The following is a 20,065-nucleotide window of genomic DNA, read 5'->3' as shown; positions in this document are numbered from 1 at the left end:
TAAGCCCACAGCCCACAGCTGACAGGTGAAACCCCACTATCTCCCTACTTTCTCCCCATTGACTATCCAAGAAGAGAAACCCCAGGAACACACGGGTAGCAAGAACCACAGGGTGGTCTTGGACAGAATCCTTCCAGTCTCCATCTGCCCCCAGAGCAGGGGCTGTCCCACAGCTCTCTGACTCAAAGCCTGCCAAGAGAGAGCTGGTCTGCCAAGAGAGCTCTCACTCTAAAGATCACAGGCTCACAGGCCAACGAGAGAGACAAGCTCCAATCAGAGACAGCAAGACCAACTAACATCAGAGATAAACAGATGGCAAAAAGCAAGCACAGGAACCTCAGCAACAGAAACCAAGAGTACTTGGCATCATTAGAACCCAGTTCTCCCACCACTGGGATAACCCAGCACACTGGAAAAGCAAGATTTGGATTTAAAATCACATCTCATGATGATGATAGAGGACATTAAGAAGAATATAAATAACTTCCTTAAAGAAATACAGGATAACACAGGTAAACAAGTAGAGGCCATTAAAAAGGAAACACAAAAATCTCTTAAAGAATTACAGGAAAGCACAACCAAACAGGTGAAGGAATTGAACAAAACCACCCAGGATCTAAAAATGGAAATAGAAACAATTACGAAATCATAAGGAAAGGCAACCCTGGGGATAGAAAACCTAGGAAACAGACCAAGAGTCATAGATGCAAGCATCACCAACAGAATACAGAGATTGAAGAGAGAATCTCAGAGGCAGAAGATTCCATAGAAAACATTGACACAACTGTCAAAGAAAATGCAAAATGTTCCTGACCCCAAACGTCCAGGAAATCAATAAGAAGACCAAACCTAAGAATAATAGGTATAGAAGAAAATGAAGATTCCCAACTTAAACAACCAGTAAATATGTTCAACAAAATTATAGAAAACTTCCCTAATCTAAAGTAGGCCCATAAACATACAAGAAGCCTACAGAACTCCAAACATACTGAACTAGAAAAGAAATTCCTCCCATCACATAATAGTCAAAACACCAAAATACACAAAACAAGGAAAGAACATTAAAAGCACTAAGGGAAAAAGGTCAAGTAGTATACAAAGGCAGACCTATCAGAATTACACCAACAGAGACTATGAAAGCCAGAAGATCCTAGACAGACATTATACAGACCCCAAGAGAACACAAATGCCAGCCTAGGCAATGCTAGCCAGCAAAACTCTCAATTATCATAGATGGAGAAGCCAAGATATTCCATGACACAAACAAATTTACACAATATCTTTCCACAAATCCAGCCCTACAAAGGAGCTAGAGTAGCCATTCTAATATCAGATAAAATAGACTTTCAACCAAAAGTTATCAAAAATATAAGGAAGGACACTTTATATTCATCAAAGAAAAAAATCTACCAAGATGAACTCTCAATTCTGAACATTTATGCTCTGAATGCAAGGGCACCCACATTCATAAATGAAAAAAGCTCAAAGCACACATTGCACCTCACACAATAATAGTGGGAGATTTCAACACCCCACTCTCATCAATGGACAGATCATGGAAACAGAAACTAAATGGAGACATAGAGAAACTAGCAGAAGTTATGAACCTAATGGGTTTAACAGATATCTATAGAACATTTCATCTTAAAACAAAAGAATATACCTTCTTCTCAGCACCTCATGGTACCTTCTCCAAAAGTGAGCATATAATTGGTCACGAAATAGGCCTCAATAGATACAAAGAGATTGAACTAATCCAATGCATTCTATCAAATCACCATGGACTAAGGCTGGACTTCAATAACAACAAAAACAACAGAAAGCCCACATACACATGGAAGCTGAATAACGCCATACTCAATGACAACTTGGTCAAGGAAGAAATAAAGAAATTAAAGACTGTTTAGGATTTAATGAAAATGAAGGCACAACATACCCAAACTTATGAGATACAATTAAAGTAGTGCTAAGAGGAAACTCATAGCTCTGAGTACCTGCAAAAGAAACTGGAGATAGCATACACCATAGCTTGACAGCACACCTGAAAGCTCTAGGACAAAAAGAAGCAAAATCACCCAAGAGGAATAGATAGTAGGAAATAATCAAACTCAGAGCTGAAATCAACCAAGTAGAAACAAAAAGAACTATACAAAGAATCAACAGAACAAGGAGCTGGTTCTTTGAGAAAAATCAACAAGATACATAAACCCTTAGCAAGACTAACCAGTAGGCAGAGAGAAAGTATCCAAATCAACAAAATCAGAAATGAAAAGGGAGACATAACAACAGGAACTGAGGAAATTAAAAAAAATTATCAGATCCTATTACCAAAGTCTATACTCAACAAAACTGGAAAATCTGGAGGCAATGGACAATTTTCTAGACAGATATCAAGTACCAAAGTTAAATCAGGATCAGATAAACCACCTAAACAGTCCCATAACTCCTAAAGAAATTGAAGTAGTCATCAAGTCTCCCAACCAAAAAAAGCCCAGGACCAGATGGATTTAGTGCAGAATTCTATCAGACCTTCAAAGAAGACCTAATACCAATACTCTTCAAACTATTTCACAAGATAGAAACAAAAGAACACTATCCAATTCATTCTTTGAAGCCACAATTACACTTACACCTAAACCACACAAAGATCCGATAAAGAAAGAGAACTTCAGAACAATTTCCCTTATGAATATCTGTGCGAAAATCCTCAGTAAAATTCTCGCAAATTGAATCCAAGAACACATTAAAATGATCATTCACTATGACCAAGTAGGCTTCATCTCAGGGATGCAAAGATGGTTCCATATATGGAAATACATCAACGTAATTCACTATATAAAGAAACTCAAGAAAAAAAAACCCACATGATCATTTCATTAGATGCTGAGAAAGCATTTGACAAAATTCAACACCCCTTCATGATAAAAGTCTTGGAAAGATCAGAAATTCAAGTTCCATACCTAAACATAGTAAAAGCAATAAACAGCAAACCAGTAGCCAACATCAAACTAAATGGAGAGAAACTTGAAAAAATCCCACTAAAATCAGGGACATAGACAAAGCTGTCCACTCTCTCCCTCCTTATTCAATATAGTACTTGAAGTCCTAGCCAAAGCAATCAGACAACAAAAGGAGGTCAAAGGGATACAAATGGGAAAGGAAGATGTCAAAATATCACTATTTGCAGATGATATGTTAGTATACTTAAGTGACCCCAAAAGTTCCACCGGAGAACTCCTAAGCCTGATAAACAGCAAAGTGGCTAGATATAAAATTAACTCATACAAATCAGTAGCCTATCTCTACTCAAAGGATAAACAAGCTGAGAAAGAAATTAGGGAAATGACACCCTTCATAATAGCCACAAATGATATAAAATACCTGGTGCAGGCTCTGTCTCTGAACAATGAGCTCACTGATCCCAGAGAGGCTTGTTAGCAACCCCAGGGATCTTCCTGTCTTGGTCTCGTCTGCCCTCAGAGTGCTGTGGTCAGGACCTTGACCCTCTGGGCTCTGGGAATCTTAACACTCATACTCATTCTTGTACAGGGAGCTACTGATTGAGCTGTCTCCTCAGGCCTGATCTCTGCAACTACTAGTTGTGTCTCTGTGCAAACCATTAAAGGGAAATATGGAAGCAAGCATTGAAGTGATGGAGCATACCAAACAAACACAACATTGCACATGATCAATAGTGCGACTTTCTTGAAAAGTGACCCCTGCAAGTATGCATCTACACGATGCATGTCACTGTTTCACTATGTATTGTTTTCTGGGATGAGGTGTTGGCAGGATTGGATTTTCCAGTTCACTGAAGTTCCATATTTAGGGAATGTATCCCTTTTTGTAAGCATTTTAAAAAATTAATTGGTTATTTTATTTATTTACATTTCAGATGCTGTCCCCCTTTCCAGTTTCCTTTTGGCAAAGCCCTTATCCCATCCCCCCTCCCCTTTGCCTCTAAGAAGGTGCTCCCCACTCAATGCTGTAAATACTATTTAACCTTTTCTCACCGTCTCTCTCGTCTTTCTTATTCCTTCTGCTTGTGGTTTGTATCCTTTGACCAACATCTCCCCGATTCCCCACATTTCATCACCCGCCCCTAGTATTCACCCTTTGTTTCTGTAGATTCCACTTGTCAGTGATAGCAATGGGATTTCTTTCTAAAGTAGCTTTAGTATTTCACACAGCACAATTTTTCTAGTTTTTTTGATGTCATATATTAATTTTTTTCTTCTTTACATCGAACAATATCTGTCCCTCTTCCTCTCCTCCCCACATGCATTTGCACTCTCTCTTTCCCCTATCTCTTGTGTGTGTGTGTGTGTGTGTGTGTGTGTGAGAGAGAGAGAGAGAGAGAGAGAGAGAGGAGGGGAGAGAGAGGAGGAGGGGAGGAGGGAGAGACTACATTTTCTAGTACATTTATTAATGGATACTTTGTTCAATTCCATGCCTTGGTGACTGTGTTGCAATAAATATGGAATGAAGATACTTCTTGGAAATAGTGACATAATTTATTTTTGTTACTTGTCATGTGGTTGGATTGTTGAAGATTATGGTAGTTATGTGTTGGTGTTTTTGATAATGGTAACAGTAACTTACATTCCTATCACCAGTGTACGGAGTCCCTGTTCTCCATACTATGCTAACCTGCTTTCAGTGACTTAGCTGTCACTGAGCAATGCCAGCATTCTTTCCAGTAGGTGAGGAGCATTACTAATGCTGAGTTCTTGGTACTTGTCATCCATCCCACTTTTGATCTGTCTCTTCTCTCGCGTATGGTGGAGCTGTCCTCATTTGGCATCTTCTTTGACAAGGCGCTCCTGAGAGGTCCGATTTAAATTTGCTGCCTTCCCTTCATACCTCCCCTCTCTGGTTTGCTCTGAGTCAGTCTTTCTTCTGCAGCACACATTTTCTACCTAAAATCAATTTTACACGATTTGTTGTTTTACTCCTCATATTAGAATGAAAAAAAGAGACTTTTGATTGGTGTGTTTATTTTTTTTTTATCTGAAAAAAAAAGTGTGTCCCTAGTGGTAGAATCAGGGAAAATTATAGGTTTTGAATGAGTATTTGAGTAATGCATCACTCTGTGACTAAACCTGGACAGACATTTAATTTCTGTGTGATTGAGGTGTCACAACAGTGTCCTTCTCATCTACCTTGTTTTTTCTTATTTCCAGTCACCTGCAGGCAACTGTGGTCCAAACATATTGACTAGAACATTCTAGAGAAAAAAATCCTAAGTGGGGCTGGTGAGATGGTTTGGCAATTAAGAGCACTGATTGTTCGTTCAGAGAGCATAAGTTAGGTGTAGAGTGCCATATTGGGCTGCTCACAATTGCCTGTAACTTGAGTCCTAGGGAATCTAATGCCCTCTCCTGATCTCATGGATATGTGCACACAATCACACATAGTTATATAAATAAAAACAAATCTTAAAAACTAACAAGTTTTAATTAAATTTGAGTACTGTGTGTTGTTGTAAATATTCTGTTATTATTGTTATATGTCTATTTTGTGCCTAATTAACAAATTAAGTTTTACCTTAGGTAGTGTGCACAGCAGGAGACTCTGGCTTCAGATCTCTTGGCCTATCGGAATGCGCCCCTAAAGAAGATGGGAGGGACTACTACCCAATAATCAGCGATAAATGGATTCATCAATTGAATTATTTTCTGTTGTAATTGCTAAACAAAATCTTCTGATTAAAAACAAAATGATGCAAAATTTAGCTCTTTGATCTTTAGCAAAAGCCAGTTACCTGTCGGGTGGGAAGCATCATACATGTTACAAATACATTTCTGTCAAACTACCGAAAACACTGGTGGCCATACCATCAATGAAATTACATTTTACTTAACAATGGTAACCTACTTATGAAAACTCATGTACGTGTGTGCCCCATGAGCACACAGTCTGCCCTGGCGGGGTCCTCTCTCGTTCAATAGGGATCTAAAGAGGCCTTGCCAAAGATCTTGGTCAGAAATCTACAATAGTGTTTGTCAAAGAACCACTTGTAGAAATCGCAACTTTTTTTTCTTTTTTGAATATTTTGAAGAACAATTTTCAGTGAGTTATATAAAAGAACTTTACAACGGCGAGTTTCAAAGGAGGATGAATCTTTGAGGTATCTGTTTGAACGTCGTGACAATTTACTTTAGACATCACTTAGAGTTTTTATAGTGGAAGGTAAACGGGAGCATCCTGACTTATTAAGGAAATTGTGAAGTAATTTGCTGACTAGAAAATGCTGTTTCATTTAAAATGATCTGTATAAAGATGACAAAGCAACTTAGAAAAACTGTATGAAATAATATTAAATTATTCACATATACAAAGCCACATGTGGTAGCTCTAGCCATGCAAAGTATGCATTTTTCTAAAGACTCTATTATGAGTAATAATAAAAATGATTCATTTTCTGTGTTTTTACATTTTGAAATTAAATATTACAAGGGATAAAGTACTAGAACAAAATATTGATCATGGTACATAAGTGATAGTTTATCAAACATAACTCAAGACAGTTTGCTTCAGATGGAAAATGATTACTGGTTCTTTCAGACTTGCAACTGAAAGATTTTTCTCTCCAACTCTTCAGGTGAGGAGCTGTTCCATTCACGAACAAATGGACATGAAGTATAACATTTGAAGAGTCAAGATACACCACTTAATTAAAAGCTCTGAAAATTTATGTAGCGCAATGAATGATTTGATGAGACTTAGTGGAGCTTTCCCTGATACTATTCTGACACCTGTCATTTTCTTTTTCCTAGTCTAACTACTAATTTCCTGAGGAGTTCATAGGCACCATCAGGGAACAGGGTAGCAAGCACACATTGACTTTAGATTTTCTTCTGAATTGCTGAACAAAAGAAAGGAAGGTGCTGAGTGACTAGAACCATATTGCTTTGTATTTGAAAGCAGTCAATATAGACTGACCTGCATCAAAAAGTTGAATCAGTCTGTAGCATTTGGAATTAAGTAGGGGCCATTCATTGAGGCCTTTCATGGCAGAGCTGAGTCACATACAGAAACAGTCGCATGTATGTCCTTCTGCCTGGAAATAAGTCACTTAGAAATCAAAAGTCTTATGGCTTACAGAATAGAATTAGAGTGACCAGGCAGCCAGGGGAGGGTGGTGGATTCTGAGCCCTTCTATTCCCATGATTCCCTGTGAGAGGTCTCATTAAGGTGTGAGCCTCTTTCTCCATCCTCTGTCTACAAGATTCTGGATGCCTCTTAGGTCAATCTGGAATGGCTGGAACTTACTTGGCATTTAATAGAAGAAATACATTTTGTTCATGAGAGAAAGGCTGAGTGTGTCTGTAAATCAAGGCTCTTAAACTCTACAAGGGTATTGGAGTAGATGAATTCAACATTCTTCCCAAGTGCAGGTGTTAAGGGAAACAAGTAAAACAAGCCTTGGTGAACACCATACATTATTAAATTGGAAAGTACACGTATAGTACTGCCCAGCCTTTCACTATTCTTTCTCTGCTTCTTAAAGTTCATATATATTCTTAATTCCATCATTTATAAAATATTTAATCATTACAGATAAGGCTGAGATATCTCTAGGCTAGAAATCTTAGAAGCAAGTTTAGCACACCAAACCACCCTCTTTACAGTCTTCTGAGTCTAGGAAACATACTGTACACATGTTTTTCAGAAACTGCAGAGGGCTCCACAAAACAGTGTGCTCTACATTCTTCAATTTTCTCCTACCGAGAGACTCCTGTGGTACTAAGGTTCTTGCATACATATTTTTATTGCCAAAATTGGATCTTTCCCCTTAGTCCTTTGGGTAAAAAAGTATTTTTCTTATTTTGCACTTTTCTGATTAATATGGAATATTAGCTTGTGTGTGTGTGTGTGTGTGTGTGTGTGTGTGTGTGTGTGTGTGTGTGTGTGTCTGGTGGTGCTGGGCAAACATATACCATTGAGCTACCCTCACTCCATAGCCACAAACCATGTCTCATGTACTACTTACCATGAATTAGTTTAAGTCAAGATATATTTAGTTATATAAAAATCACACTAGAGCATAAAAGTACAAGTCAGTAGTATAATTTACCAATTTTGTTGCTTAGTCTAAGCAGAAGTGTGCCTTAAAATATTCCTGAATGCAGCTATCAGTTGAGGCAGCTTTTGAAAAGACTTCCAGTTTTACATATTGGTTTTATAATCCTCAAGAGGGGCAACACTTTGACACCTTCAGGACAACTTTAGGGACAAATGATCAGTGCTCCGAGAAAACATTACTTTGACCATTTTTGTCAGGGAATCTACCTTCGCTAATGCACGGGTTTAGTGAGAGCCGCTGAGTTTATATTGTTGTTACTGTGGTCTCTGTCACAATGGGGAACCATCTAAGCAATCAGTATGTTGTGACTGATAAATGTAGCATCACAGAGATGGTCAACTTTCAAATGCTTCGACCTTCACCCTCAGTGCTAGGCTGTGCATTGCACCGCAATTCTCCCACTGTTTAAACAAACAGGAGTCTTCTGTTATCAGGTAGCATGACCACGATTAAAATGCACATGACTATGGTGGCCTAATTGCAAAAAAATAACTATTGACTTAGATACACATTTCCCTCCTGCCTCATTCTTAAAGGCAAAAGGGAATAGTACAAGTCCTTTGAAAAGGACAGTAAGCAGAGATCCACTGGTCCTTTTAACATCTCCCCCCTCTCTTCCCATTCTAATACTACACTTTTGTGACAAATAACTTTAGAACATGGTTATGAAGTTAAAGATATTACATGAAGGAAACATAGATCTTCCTTATCATTGTCAAGGCATATTTGTCACGGACAATTAAGTGCTTGTAAAAGACATAGATTTGCTTCTATTTAAGAAAAAATGTCACTCACAAAGCAATATATATATCTACTTAGGCTCAGAAGTAGTTTGCTTTCTTGTTTATGCTGCATTAAAGTAATTTTCTATTATTGAGCTTGAAAAAATCTTTTCTATCTTTTTTTTTCTTCAAGACCACTTTATTATATTGAGCACCGGGGAGAACAGGCTGTAGCATACTACGGCACAGAGCAAAGTCAGCCCCGATATCTATAAATATGCATCTTGATGATTGTCCTACCTTGGGTTAAGAAAAAGTACAGGAGGGTGATATTTAGAGCACCTAACTCAGTCTGGGATGCTTGTGCGTGACGGGGCAGTCAGGGCTATATACTTCAGGGCTGGGAACATCTAGGGGAAGACACAGAAGTAAGATAGCATACGGCCAAGGCAATACCAAGAACACAGGGCTCAGAGGCAGAGTGGAAAATAGTGGTGAATGGGAGTAAAGTCCCTTTAGAAGATACATCTTCCCAAGAGCCCTGGCCTAGCCTAACCACAGCCAAGCAGCAGCATCCCCTAGAGAGGACCTACACTGCACTGCAGCAAAAGGCTTCAACCTAGGAGACAGATCTGATTGAAGGAGAAGCCCTTTAGTCAAGAAGGATTTGTGTGGTCCATTAGAGAGGCTATAGTCATGATGGGGTAGGTGCTCTGAGAAGGCTCATGGCCAAGACACTGTCTCCACATAGTGGTAGCTACGGGTAGGGTCACAGAGACCTTTTCCTCTCATCGTGGATGCTGTTCTATAGGTGGTATCAGGGGAAGGAGGGCACAAAGAGGTATTAACGGTTGACTTCCCAGATACACTGCAGAGCTGGCCTATCACAGAGGTCAGTCCCAGAATCAGAGTGAATGTAGTGTTGAAGACATAGTACCTGGCTTGGGTCTCTAAGGATAAGGAGGCCTATGGCTTGCTGCCTTGGTGTGCCCAGCTAAGGTGAAGGTAGAGGGAAAGGGGAGAGCCAGTAGAGGAGGCTGACGATGTCCACTTGGAATCTGAGCCTCAGTGGCAGGTACTCCATGGAGTGTTCCAGCTTAGCATGCAAGAGGATGACCTGGTGCCTGGTTCTAAGTTCTATAGAACACAGTTGGCCATGCAGGTCTTATCCTTCAGGGGCAGCTGAGTGTTTATAAGGATAAATTTGCAAGGAGCCTCTGTGTCCTCTTGCTTTAGGTTGTTCCATGCCAGTTGTATGTCTTGGTTGGAGTATACCACCACTGTGTCCTTCATGGACCCAGACAGCAGTTGTATGTCTCAGTTGCAGTATACTATCATCGTATCCTTCATGGACCTGAACGGTAGCTGTATGTCTTGATTGTAGTATACCTCCACTGTGTCTTCCATGTACCTGAACAGCAGGTGTATGTCTTGATTGTAGAATACCACCGTTATGTCCTTCATGTACCAGAGCAGGTCCTTGGTCTCAAAAAGGAGGAGGATGACCAGAATCACATGGTAGTAGTACCTTGGTGATCTCCTCCATCACTTCCTCACAGACCTCTGGGTGGGTGATGGAGTTAAGTAGCTACCGATGGTCATGCTGGTTGAAGATCAGGTCTCCAAGGACCTTTTGGTTAATGTTGCCATTCTCCAGCAAGACTTCAATATCAAAGGCATCTACAATACATTGGCGAGCATGACATCCAGGCTGAATGATGAGCTAGGCAGTGGCATCCGCATCAGTCACAGCACAAGCCAGCTCTTGGAACACCTGAATGGCAGAGCTCTTGCCTGAGGCCACACCTCCCATTAGGCCCTCTAGAAATATCTTCCCAGGGGAGAGAGGAGATTGGCAGACTAGGAGCCAGGAAGCACCAGATAGTGGGCCCACTTGCCAATCAGTTGCTCTACCAGGGTAGAAGGACTGGGGCTTGAAGAAATAAAGTTTCATAGATGTGAAACACAAAGCTGTAAAAACAAGGTTTTGAGAAATACATCTGGTGGACAGGATGCCTATGACAAGCTGGTGACCTTTCTGAGAGATACATCTGAGGTCAAGATGCCTAATGTTATGATGAAGTTTTGGTGATCAAGATATTGAGGCAATTCTGACTAAGCTAATTAAGACAAAACAATAACAACTGATCCCCTTACCCTTCCCTGAGGTAAATTTCGAGAACAACTGCAAGATGTCATCCTGACCCTGCTCGACCACCAAGTTCACCACCCCCCCCAAGGGACGTGCCAACTTAGCCTTTTCTCAGTGATTCACCAAGGTCAGGTGTGGGGCTGGATGAGGAAAGTGACTAATTGAGCCAAGAACAGCTCCTTGAGCAGGCCAGCCAATACCTGACAAGATCCTTTGTCCTGTGCAACACCAATGAGAATGAGCCAGCTCACCCTGTTGCTGAAGTCTGCCCTCTGTAACGAATACAAGTTGTGTGTTTTTTGGGTTCGGGGTTGCCTCTTCCTGTGTGGATGAGCAACCCCATGTACATGGATTAAAAACTTTATATCCTCATGCTATTGCAGCGGTCACTTTGTCAATTTGTGCTCTGTGGGTGGCGCTCCTGATGTAGGGCCACTTTGGGGTCTTACAAAAGGCTCAACCTTGGTCTCAGCCTCGGTTGCTAGTCCGATCTCCACAGGGCTTACTGGCTGTCTCTCTGCACATAGGCTTGATGCTCTCATGATACCTGTGGGCACCAGGCATGTGTGTGGTATACAAATGGACATGCAGACAAGAATCCATACTCATAAATTAAAAACAGCTTTTCAACATCACATTTTATTCATCCGGTGAATATAATAGAGTCAGTTTCGAATCCAGGGAAATACTTGGGATATTTTTAGAGAATGTTTTACTCTAGTTCAACAGAGAATACAGCCTTCAATTCCTCCAACCCCCTCCACTTACAACCCTTCTCCCAAGGTGTCAAAATCATGTGTGAGAAAGACTAGAGCAAGAGACTACATTCTGGTTTGGGTTCCGACAGTAGGCAGCTGTATGACAGTGTGTTTTTACAACTTAAGAGTTTTACTGAATAAAATAAAGGGTTGGGATAGTATTGAGGGATATGAACTCAACTTCTAGGTCTCGAGCTCCCAGATGAAGACCCGCAAGTCGTTTTGGAAACCCTAGTTTATCTGACCGTTTGGACCCTTTGTCCTATGTCTCAGAGCCAGGCTGACACAGTTACCCACCCAATGGATATAGTATTTCCAAGCCATGCAGGACTGGTTCATTGACTTTTATGCACTGTGGACAATATACTCTTTCAATTGTGCAATTAAGGGCTGGGGAAAAGTACATGGAGACTTCATGTTCATAACTTTGAGCTTCTGAAGAATTTATTTGGTAAGAGTTTTGAGAGGACTTGGGATTAGCATGTGAAAAATCACACTTTAGGACTTCACCCCATCCTCTACTCTCTTAAACTCAGTTGGAGGCTTCTCTAGAAGCTTCCTCCATCCCTAGATGCTTCGGAGACTCCCAGGCTCTGTCTACTGTACTGTCCAGCCATTCTCATGCCACCAGTTCTGTGTACACTCTTCTGATGTCCAAATGTTCTTCTCCATCTTATGGATGGGCTTCATATATTAATAAATGTCTCTTCCTTGGTCAGCTTCACTGAAGTTACAGAATCTGGATTCTATATAATTAGTGGAGTCCTTTTCATCTGCCACATAGTAGTGGTTCTTAAGGCTCCAGCCTGTGGTAGCATAGCAGCTCTCTGGCCAAGTGAGCTGCACAGTACATAGGGAGCAGAGCTGGAACTAGACAGTTGTGGCTCAGTACAGAAAATGTGAGTTCTATTTCTGGGATCCAGTTACCAACACGCCAGTTTATGTCAATCACAAAGGAGTTGTCTTAGGGTTTTACTGCTCTGAACAGACACCATGACCAATGCAAGTCTTATAAAGGACAACATTTTATTGGGGTTGGCTTACAGGTTCAGAGGTTCAGTCCATTATCATCCAGGCAGAAGCATGGCAGCATCCAGTCAGGCATGGCACAGTAGGAGCTGAGAGTTCTATACCTTCATCTGAAGGCTGCTAGCAGAATACTGACCTCCAGACTGCTAAAATGAGGGTCTTAAACCCCATGCCCACAGTGACACGCCCACTCCAACAAGGCCACACTTACTCTAACAGGGCCACACCTAAAAGGGCCACTCTCTGGGCTGAGCTTATAAAGACCATCAAAAGAGTCCAGAGAAATTCAATGTTCTGTTAGTCCCTTTATTTTAGGTTACTTAATTTTTTTAAATTTTACTAGGAGCAGAGCATGCACATTAAAGGCAGAACATAGGCTTTAAAGCTGGGGAGAACTTCTTGCCAATTACAACATATGAGTGTGTGAGCAAAACTGGAGAAGGAAAAGGGAGATGGGCTGAGAAACAAACACAATCTCCCTCAGATAGGCAACTTTCTGTGCTTACCTAAAGAAAGTTATCCTATTTTTATTAGGTTTTAAGAGAAATTTACAAAACTGAGTATTTTTGTGCTTCTGTAAGTGGACATGACTTAAACAAGCTTTAGATACATAAATTATCAGGTAGAAATAGTCTTCCTAAATTAAGATTAAAGCCACAGGGAAGGACCCCTGCAATCAGAGTAAACCTTAGCCGGGACCTTTTCAGCATGGCCATTCGTGTGAGGGCTGCAGTTCATCTCTGGAACATTTTCTGAAGTTCCATGTGCTGAAGGAGAGAACCGTTTGCAGCCTGTGGCTCTGATTGGATGGCGGCGGCATCTTTAGACGGTATAGTCAAGTGGAAGGAAGTTTGGACCATTGGGGAGTCTCCATGGAAGGGGTACTAGGGTTCCTCCTTTTCTTTATAATTCCTGGATGCTGTGAGCAGGTGCACCCAGTCTGTGTTTTCCCCATCTGCGCTGTGCTGACTTAGGCTCAAGGCAACGAGGGGAAACACGCATGGATTGAAAATTCCTCAAGTGTGAGTGAACGGAGACCTTCCCTCCTCAAAGACTGACTTAGTTCCACGATCTCTTCCAGTGAGGAGAGGCTAACATGATGAGTCCCATAAAGTTAAGCATTTAACTTTTAGCATTTAAATTACATTTTAACCGATTCCCAACACGTAAGATTTTTATGCACTAATAAGGTAAGTAAGAGTCAATGCTTCAATGCATATAGATTATATAATGTTTACATTACATTAAAGCACACATCTCTTCAACCATTTGTCATTTTTATAGAAAAATGTTGAAAATCCTTCTAAGTCCACAGTGCTTTGTTAACCGAGCTCTGCACCCTGCATCACACACTAGGGCTTCTCTTTCTGGGCGAACCGTATCTTCCGTCTCATTGCTCAACTGTTTGTCTCTCTTCTCGGCCTTGAATTATTTCCAGCGATACTGTCCCGGTCGTCATCCATGCGTCCATTGCACATCTTCCACAGCGCCATTTTGTGATGTCTAACTTCCGTGAACACGGCTCACTGACAGAACAACGACTCACACTTCACAGTGATTTCTCTCTTGACTGTCACATGTTGCTCATGTCACCTACTTTTGGTGACCTCGCAGAATCATCTCATAGGGCTCAATTATCTGCACTCAACAGTGTGCCTAGGATTTACAGAACTCAATCAGAAGGAGATTATTTCTGCTACCTATACACACTTCTGATGGCCTTTCTCAGATATTGGATTAAAATATACTCTCTTTATAACTACACAGAAAGGAGTGCTCGCAAACCCTCAGGTTATACAGTCCTAGACTTAATGGCATGCCAGGAAGAAAAATCAGTTATGTGTTCTGAGATGTGAGGAATGTTTCACATTACAGAAGAGCATATAGAAAAAAAAATGAATTTGAAAATGCCTGCTGGGGTCTGAAACACCAACCAAAGAACATGCCCAGGCTGGATGTAGGCCTCCCAGCTCATATGTAGCAGATGTACAGTTTGGTCTTCATGTGGGTCCTGAACAACTGGAGTGGGGCCTATCCCAAAAGCTGTCCCTTTTATGTGGAATATGTTCCTCTAGCTGGACTGCCTTATCTGGCCTCAGTGGGAGGGGAAGCACCTAGCTTTGCAGAGACTCGAAGTGCCAGAGTGGTGGAGATACCCACCCAGAGGAGAAGTGGAGGGGGTGGGCAGGAAGGATCTTGGTATGGGTGACAGGGGGCCAATGAGTGGGATGTAAAGTGAATAAGTAAGAAAAAATTAAAAAAAAACCCTAAGGTTTGATTTGGGAAGAAAAAATACCAGTCATCCATGAACTCTCCAGAAAATGACATTTTAGGTGAAGGGGGCAATAAAGACTCACTTCAGTAGGGTTTGGGCTTTCAAAGTGCTCCAGAAATAAATCTGTTGGACCCAGAACACCAGGAAATTACCACTTACTGCACTTGCAAACCTTTCAGGCTGCCACCCGGACACCTACTCGCTTGACATCATATTGGCTGCTAAATGGTTTCTGCTAGGGAGCTGCTTTCTCTTTGTTTTAATAAGGAACAACGAAGTCTTTTCAGCTCAATCCAGCACCCTGAGCTTGGTTCTGCAGCATCTGAGAGGTCCCACATGTACCACCAGTCTAGGTTTGGTGATGACGGACTCGATGTTCACAATTCACCTGCCCACTTTTTTGGTGCCGTAGACAGGCAGGCTGCTTGGAAATGGTTAAATCGGTTACTTGTTTCTCAGTTACGAAGAGCAGGCCAGATATCCCTGACAGTAGCAGTTTTATTTGAAAATCCTATGACTTCTTTTAGCGGGAGCGGAAGATGCTTGGGATGGGGTTGTCCTTGAAGTCCAAGCTTTCTGCCTCTCCCTCCAAGTGCTGGGATTTCTGGCATGGGTCACCACAGCTGACACTCTGACAGCTTCTCAAACATTTTTATTAAGCAGATTAAACACTACAGGGCAAACCAAGCCCTCGATATGAAGATATACTAGGAGGGAAGCAGCTGGCTGTTGATGCAAGCATCTATGAGAAACACATGTTTCCTAATGGGAGCCAGGTGTGCCCAGGGTGTGACAATCAGTCTTGGTGCAAAAGCATAGCAGACATGAAGCTCAGCCACTGGGAGAAATCGTGGGGGACATTTCACTGCAACCCCCTTTCCTAAAACAGAGAGACTGAATTTTCACATGACTGGACAGAAGCACACAACACACACTTCTTTCCTTTTCTTTTTAAACCGGAGATTTTCCGTATTCCCCAAATATTTACAGCCCATTTAAGTTTGAGATTTCCTTTTTAAAACATGTGCATTCAAATTAACATTTGAAATGTAAATACATAAAATATCTAATACTAAAAAACCCTGCAAGTCCTTATATGGAAAAACATTTAAAAATAAAGAATTCACCATGAAAATAAAAAGCCTGTAAGTGTGAGTACTCCTCAGTAAATGGCGCTGCCCGTGCTTCCTCCTGCAAACCCGCTGCGAACTCCGGCACTTCTACCTTGATATGGGCAGCCTGACACAACACTGCCCTTTTAAAATCACTATTTTTTTTTTTACAGTAGTACAGAATCAGGGAGTTAATTATGGCATTTTTATACACACGTGTCATTATACCTTGATCTCAATTGCTCCCTCCCCAGTCACCCCTCTCCGTTCCTCCTGCTCCCCTCTATTCCCCTCACCCCACTCTGGCCAACCCCTTTCTTCCTCTGCTTGCTTTCTTTTAAAAAACTGTTTGAGAACCTCTTTCTCCTCCTTCTATCTCTGTCCCTATTCTCCCCACCATCTTTCCCTCCCAATGTCACCCCCTCTCCTGCCTATCTTTCTCCAGTCACTCACTCTACTTGGTGTTGCTTGTATATTCATGGCCATGGGCCATCAATTGGAGCATATCCCTTATCCTTCAAACCAACCAACCAACCAACCAAACAAACAAACAAACAAACAACCAAACAACCAAACAACCAACCAACCAAACAACCAACCAACCAAACAAACAAACAACCAATAAACAAACAAATGGAACTCTCCCTCCTTCAGCAGCTATCATCCACTAACAGCTTTTTAGGTAGAGGGGGACCCTTGTAAACCCCTCCTCCACCTGTGCTTCAACCTCAGCTGGCTGGATCTTGCTCAGGTCTTCTGCATGCAGCCCTAGCTTCTTTGAGTGTCTATGAGCGATGGTGCTGACATTCAACACGGAAAGCACTCCTTCAAAATAGGTGTTTATTCTCTTTAGATCTCCCAATCTTTCTGCTGCCTTTTCAGCCATGAGTCCTTGTGGGAAGAGGATTTGATGGAGATGACCTGGTGTTCTCTTACCTCATGGATCTCTCACCTTCTCCCTGGGAATTCCTTAAGATCTCTTCCACCCCCTAATCCCTTGTCTAGAACACATTGCCTTTGTCTTAGGAGATGGATGTAGTGTAGAGGGTTGAAGCGAGAGATGGAGTATAGTTGATCCACTTCTGGCTGACACACTCTCTGAAGTGAGCAAGAGGTGCCACACTCACATTACTTTGGTTGGAATCATATGCCACCATGCCTTTCCTTGATCTGATAGACTCAAACCATGACTCCAACTAAACACTTTCTCCTTTAAGTTACTTCTTGCCAGAGATTTGGTCATACAAACAAGAAATGTAGTCAATACAGCCATAACTTAATCACTTCTTTGTTCCAGTCTTAGTTAATATACAAAAAAGCAATGGAAAGGTGAGAGGAATTAACATTTTAAACCCTGATGTTACTTTGTGTCTTTACCCCACTGAATCTCATAGGATTAAGAAGATAATTTGATGAAATTCTTTGCAACATTGCAAACAGTGGTGATGACTAGTCAAGCAGCCAACTTTGTGTCAACATCACATTAACAGAGAAGGTGTCACAAAAGTCTGGGAAAGTACTTTTGTTTGTGTTACCTGCTTCTCCTAGGTCTAGACAATAGCTTTTTAGTCAAAGACTTCCGATTCAGGGCAGACTTTTAAGTTTTAATTGCCCAATTAAGTGAATGCTGAGAAAACGTAGAACATAGTCAAAGATCCATAGCAAAGGAGTCAGAGCCAAAAGGAAATGCACTTCTGGTTGTTCTCATCCTTAGCAGTTCTGTGGACTCTTTGGGTATTGTCATAATTACCAGCTCTGTGGATTCAGTCTGGCTATTCTCACCATTTCCAGCTCTGTGGACCTCAGTCTGGTTATTCTCACCATTACCATCTCTGTGGACCTCAGTCTGGTTATTCTCACCATTACCAGCTCTGTGGACCTCAGTCTGATTATTCTCACCATTTCCAGCTCTGTAGACCCCAGTCTGATTATTCTCACCATTACCAGCTCTGTAGACCTTGGTCTGGTTACTCTCACCATTACCAGCTCTGTGGATTCAGTCTGGGTATTCTCACCATTACCAGCTCTGTGGACCTCAGTCTGGTTATTCTCACCATTACCAGCTCTGTGGATTCAGACTGGTTATTCTCACCATTACCAGCTCTGTGGACCTGGGTCTGGCTATGATGAGCTCACAGCAAGTGTGAGCAAACCTGTGACCTTGGAAGATGCTTAGCACTGATGCTCAGAGTTTTCTTGGCTCTAACTTTAATCTACCATTTTCCATCTGTGTGACTTTGGAAGGTTCTTTAACTTCTCTGTGCCTCTGTTTTTTTACGAGACAAGAACACTACTACTGCTTCAAATGGAGCTGTAAGGATTGAAATAGGTATATATTAGAGAAGTTACATTGTTGTGAAGTAAGCAGTAGCTGTTGGCTTTTGTGGGGATACCCAGGAGGGCCTCCACTCTCTCAGAGGAGTAGAGGGTGGGGGATGGGAGGAGGGACTATGTAAGGCGTAGACTTGTAGGAGGACAACAATCAGGATGTAAAGTGAATAAATAAGTAAGTTAAAAAACAAAGGATAATCACAACCCTCAGAGTCCTACTGGAGTAGGAAACAAGAATAGAGATGGCACCCACATTTCCATCAGGTAAGTAAGATACCTCCTTATAAGGTACAGAAAGAGATCCACCCGCTTTCACCCCCATCCCTGGAGATCCTCCCTCTGTGTACAGATAGATATGTGACTTGTAATCCAGTGTTTGTAAGAAGGGAAGGATGCAGACAAGTCTGAGAGGAAGGTGCTTTATGCCTCTTAAAGCCACTCATGGAAATCCCCTGCGTGTGATGCCTTCCCGTAGGAAGGTGTAGTTCTCCTGTCCTCAAGAGAGGGAGTCAGAGTGCAAGAAGCCAAAGGGCACAGCGGCCTGCTTACTCACCATTTCCCTGTGACCTTTTCTCCCACCATTAAACACCCCAGCTCCAGCCCCTCTGTCTGGCCGTGTTTCACAAGTGAGTACTTTTAATCCAAATTTAGGTGTTTTTGGTTTTGTTTTGGGGGGAGGATAAGGCTCTTTATTTCCCCTGTGAGGGTTACATGTTATTTAAAATTCATATTAGGTAAATCTGAGTGCTTTTCTCCAGTTAACTGATTCACTTTATCCTCAGGCCCAGATGGAAATGGACTTTCCCCCTTTGTGGTGGAAGGAAGAATCATCCGTAGAGAACACCTTCTGCCTCTCTGTGGCTTGCTAATCTAATGGCTCATTTTGGAGACGAGCAGGGTTTTGTGAAGATGCTAGCTGTTCTCATTATTGTCACACTGTGATATATCTCTTAGTCCTCTACCCATCTGGGGAATATTTGATTAGGAGGGTTGCCATGCTGCAGCAATACAATATTCTGAAAATTCCTCTAACATTCTAAGAGACTGGGACTTTTGCTGGACCTCACAGGCAGAGTTAATAATATGTCCTGAGGTCACATAAGACTTATGACTATTATCCTGTTGTGCACCCAAACAGCCTGACCTGACTGGCATCCTACTGTGCACCCAAACTGTCTGACTTGGCTGCTATTCTACTGTGCACTCAACTAGTCTGAGCTGCCCTTAAGAGAGTGATGCAGCAACAGACCTTACTTGTCTTGGACTGCCAATGCAGTCAACGTTTACATCCTAAGCTAATGCTTAGCTATCATCTTAAATTATGTACCCTCCCATGCCCTGACTGCAGTCTTAAATTATGTTTTCTCCCCTGCTCCGGACTATGCATGCGTATCATTTTCTCAAAGCAGCAAACATAGGAGTGGAAAGCAACTTCCTAAAATGTACCACAAAGGGTGAGAGCAGCCAATCACACATAGAGGTTAATAAACAATGATGTTTGTAGTCGGGGTCAGGTGGGACCAGTTGCAGCCACTGACTTAATCCTTCGTAAAACTCTGTTAGGTTTGTTTCTCTCTCCCTCCTCATATCATGCTTT

The 20,065-nt window shown here is 41.7% G+C and overlaps 1 protein-coding gene and 1 pseudogene across 5 annotated transcripts in view; both read right to left on the bottom strand.

Annotated features, from left to right (window-relative positions):
• Window positions 1-20,065, bottom strand: part of Dlgap1 (DLG associated protein 1) — a 705,387-nt gene that overhangs the window by 435,519 nt on the left and 249,803 nt on the right. The gene's annotated exons all lie outside the window — the stretch shown is intronic.
• On the bottom strand, window positions 9,678-11,170 carry LOC116899708 (annotated as a pseudogene).

Source organism: Rattus rattus, chromosome 4, assembly GCF_011064425.1.
Source record: "Rattus rattus isolate New Zealand chromosome 4, Rrattus_CSIRO_v1, whole genome shotgun sequence".
NCBI lineage: Eukaryota > Metazoa > Chordata > Mammalia > Rodentia > Muridae > Rattus > Rattus rattus.
The sequence above is the reverse complement of the archived record's forward strand: the minus strand, read 5'-3'. Positions and strand labels throughout refer to the sequence as shown.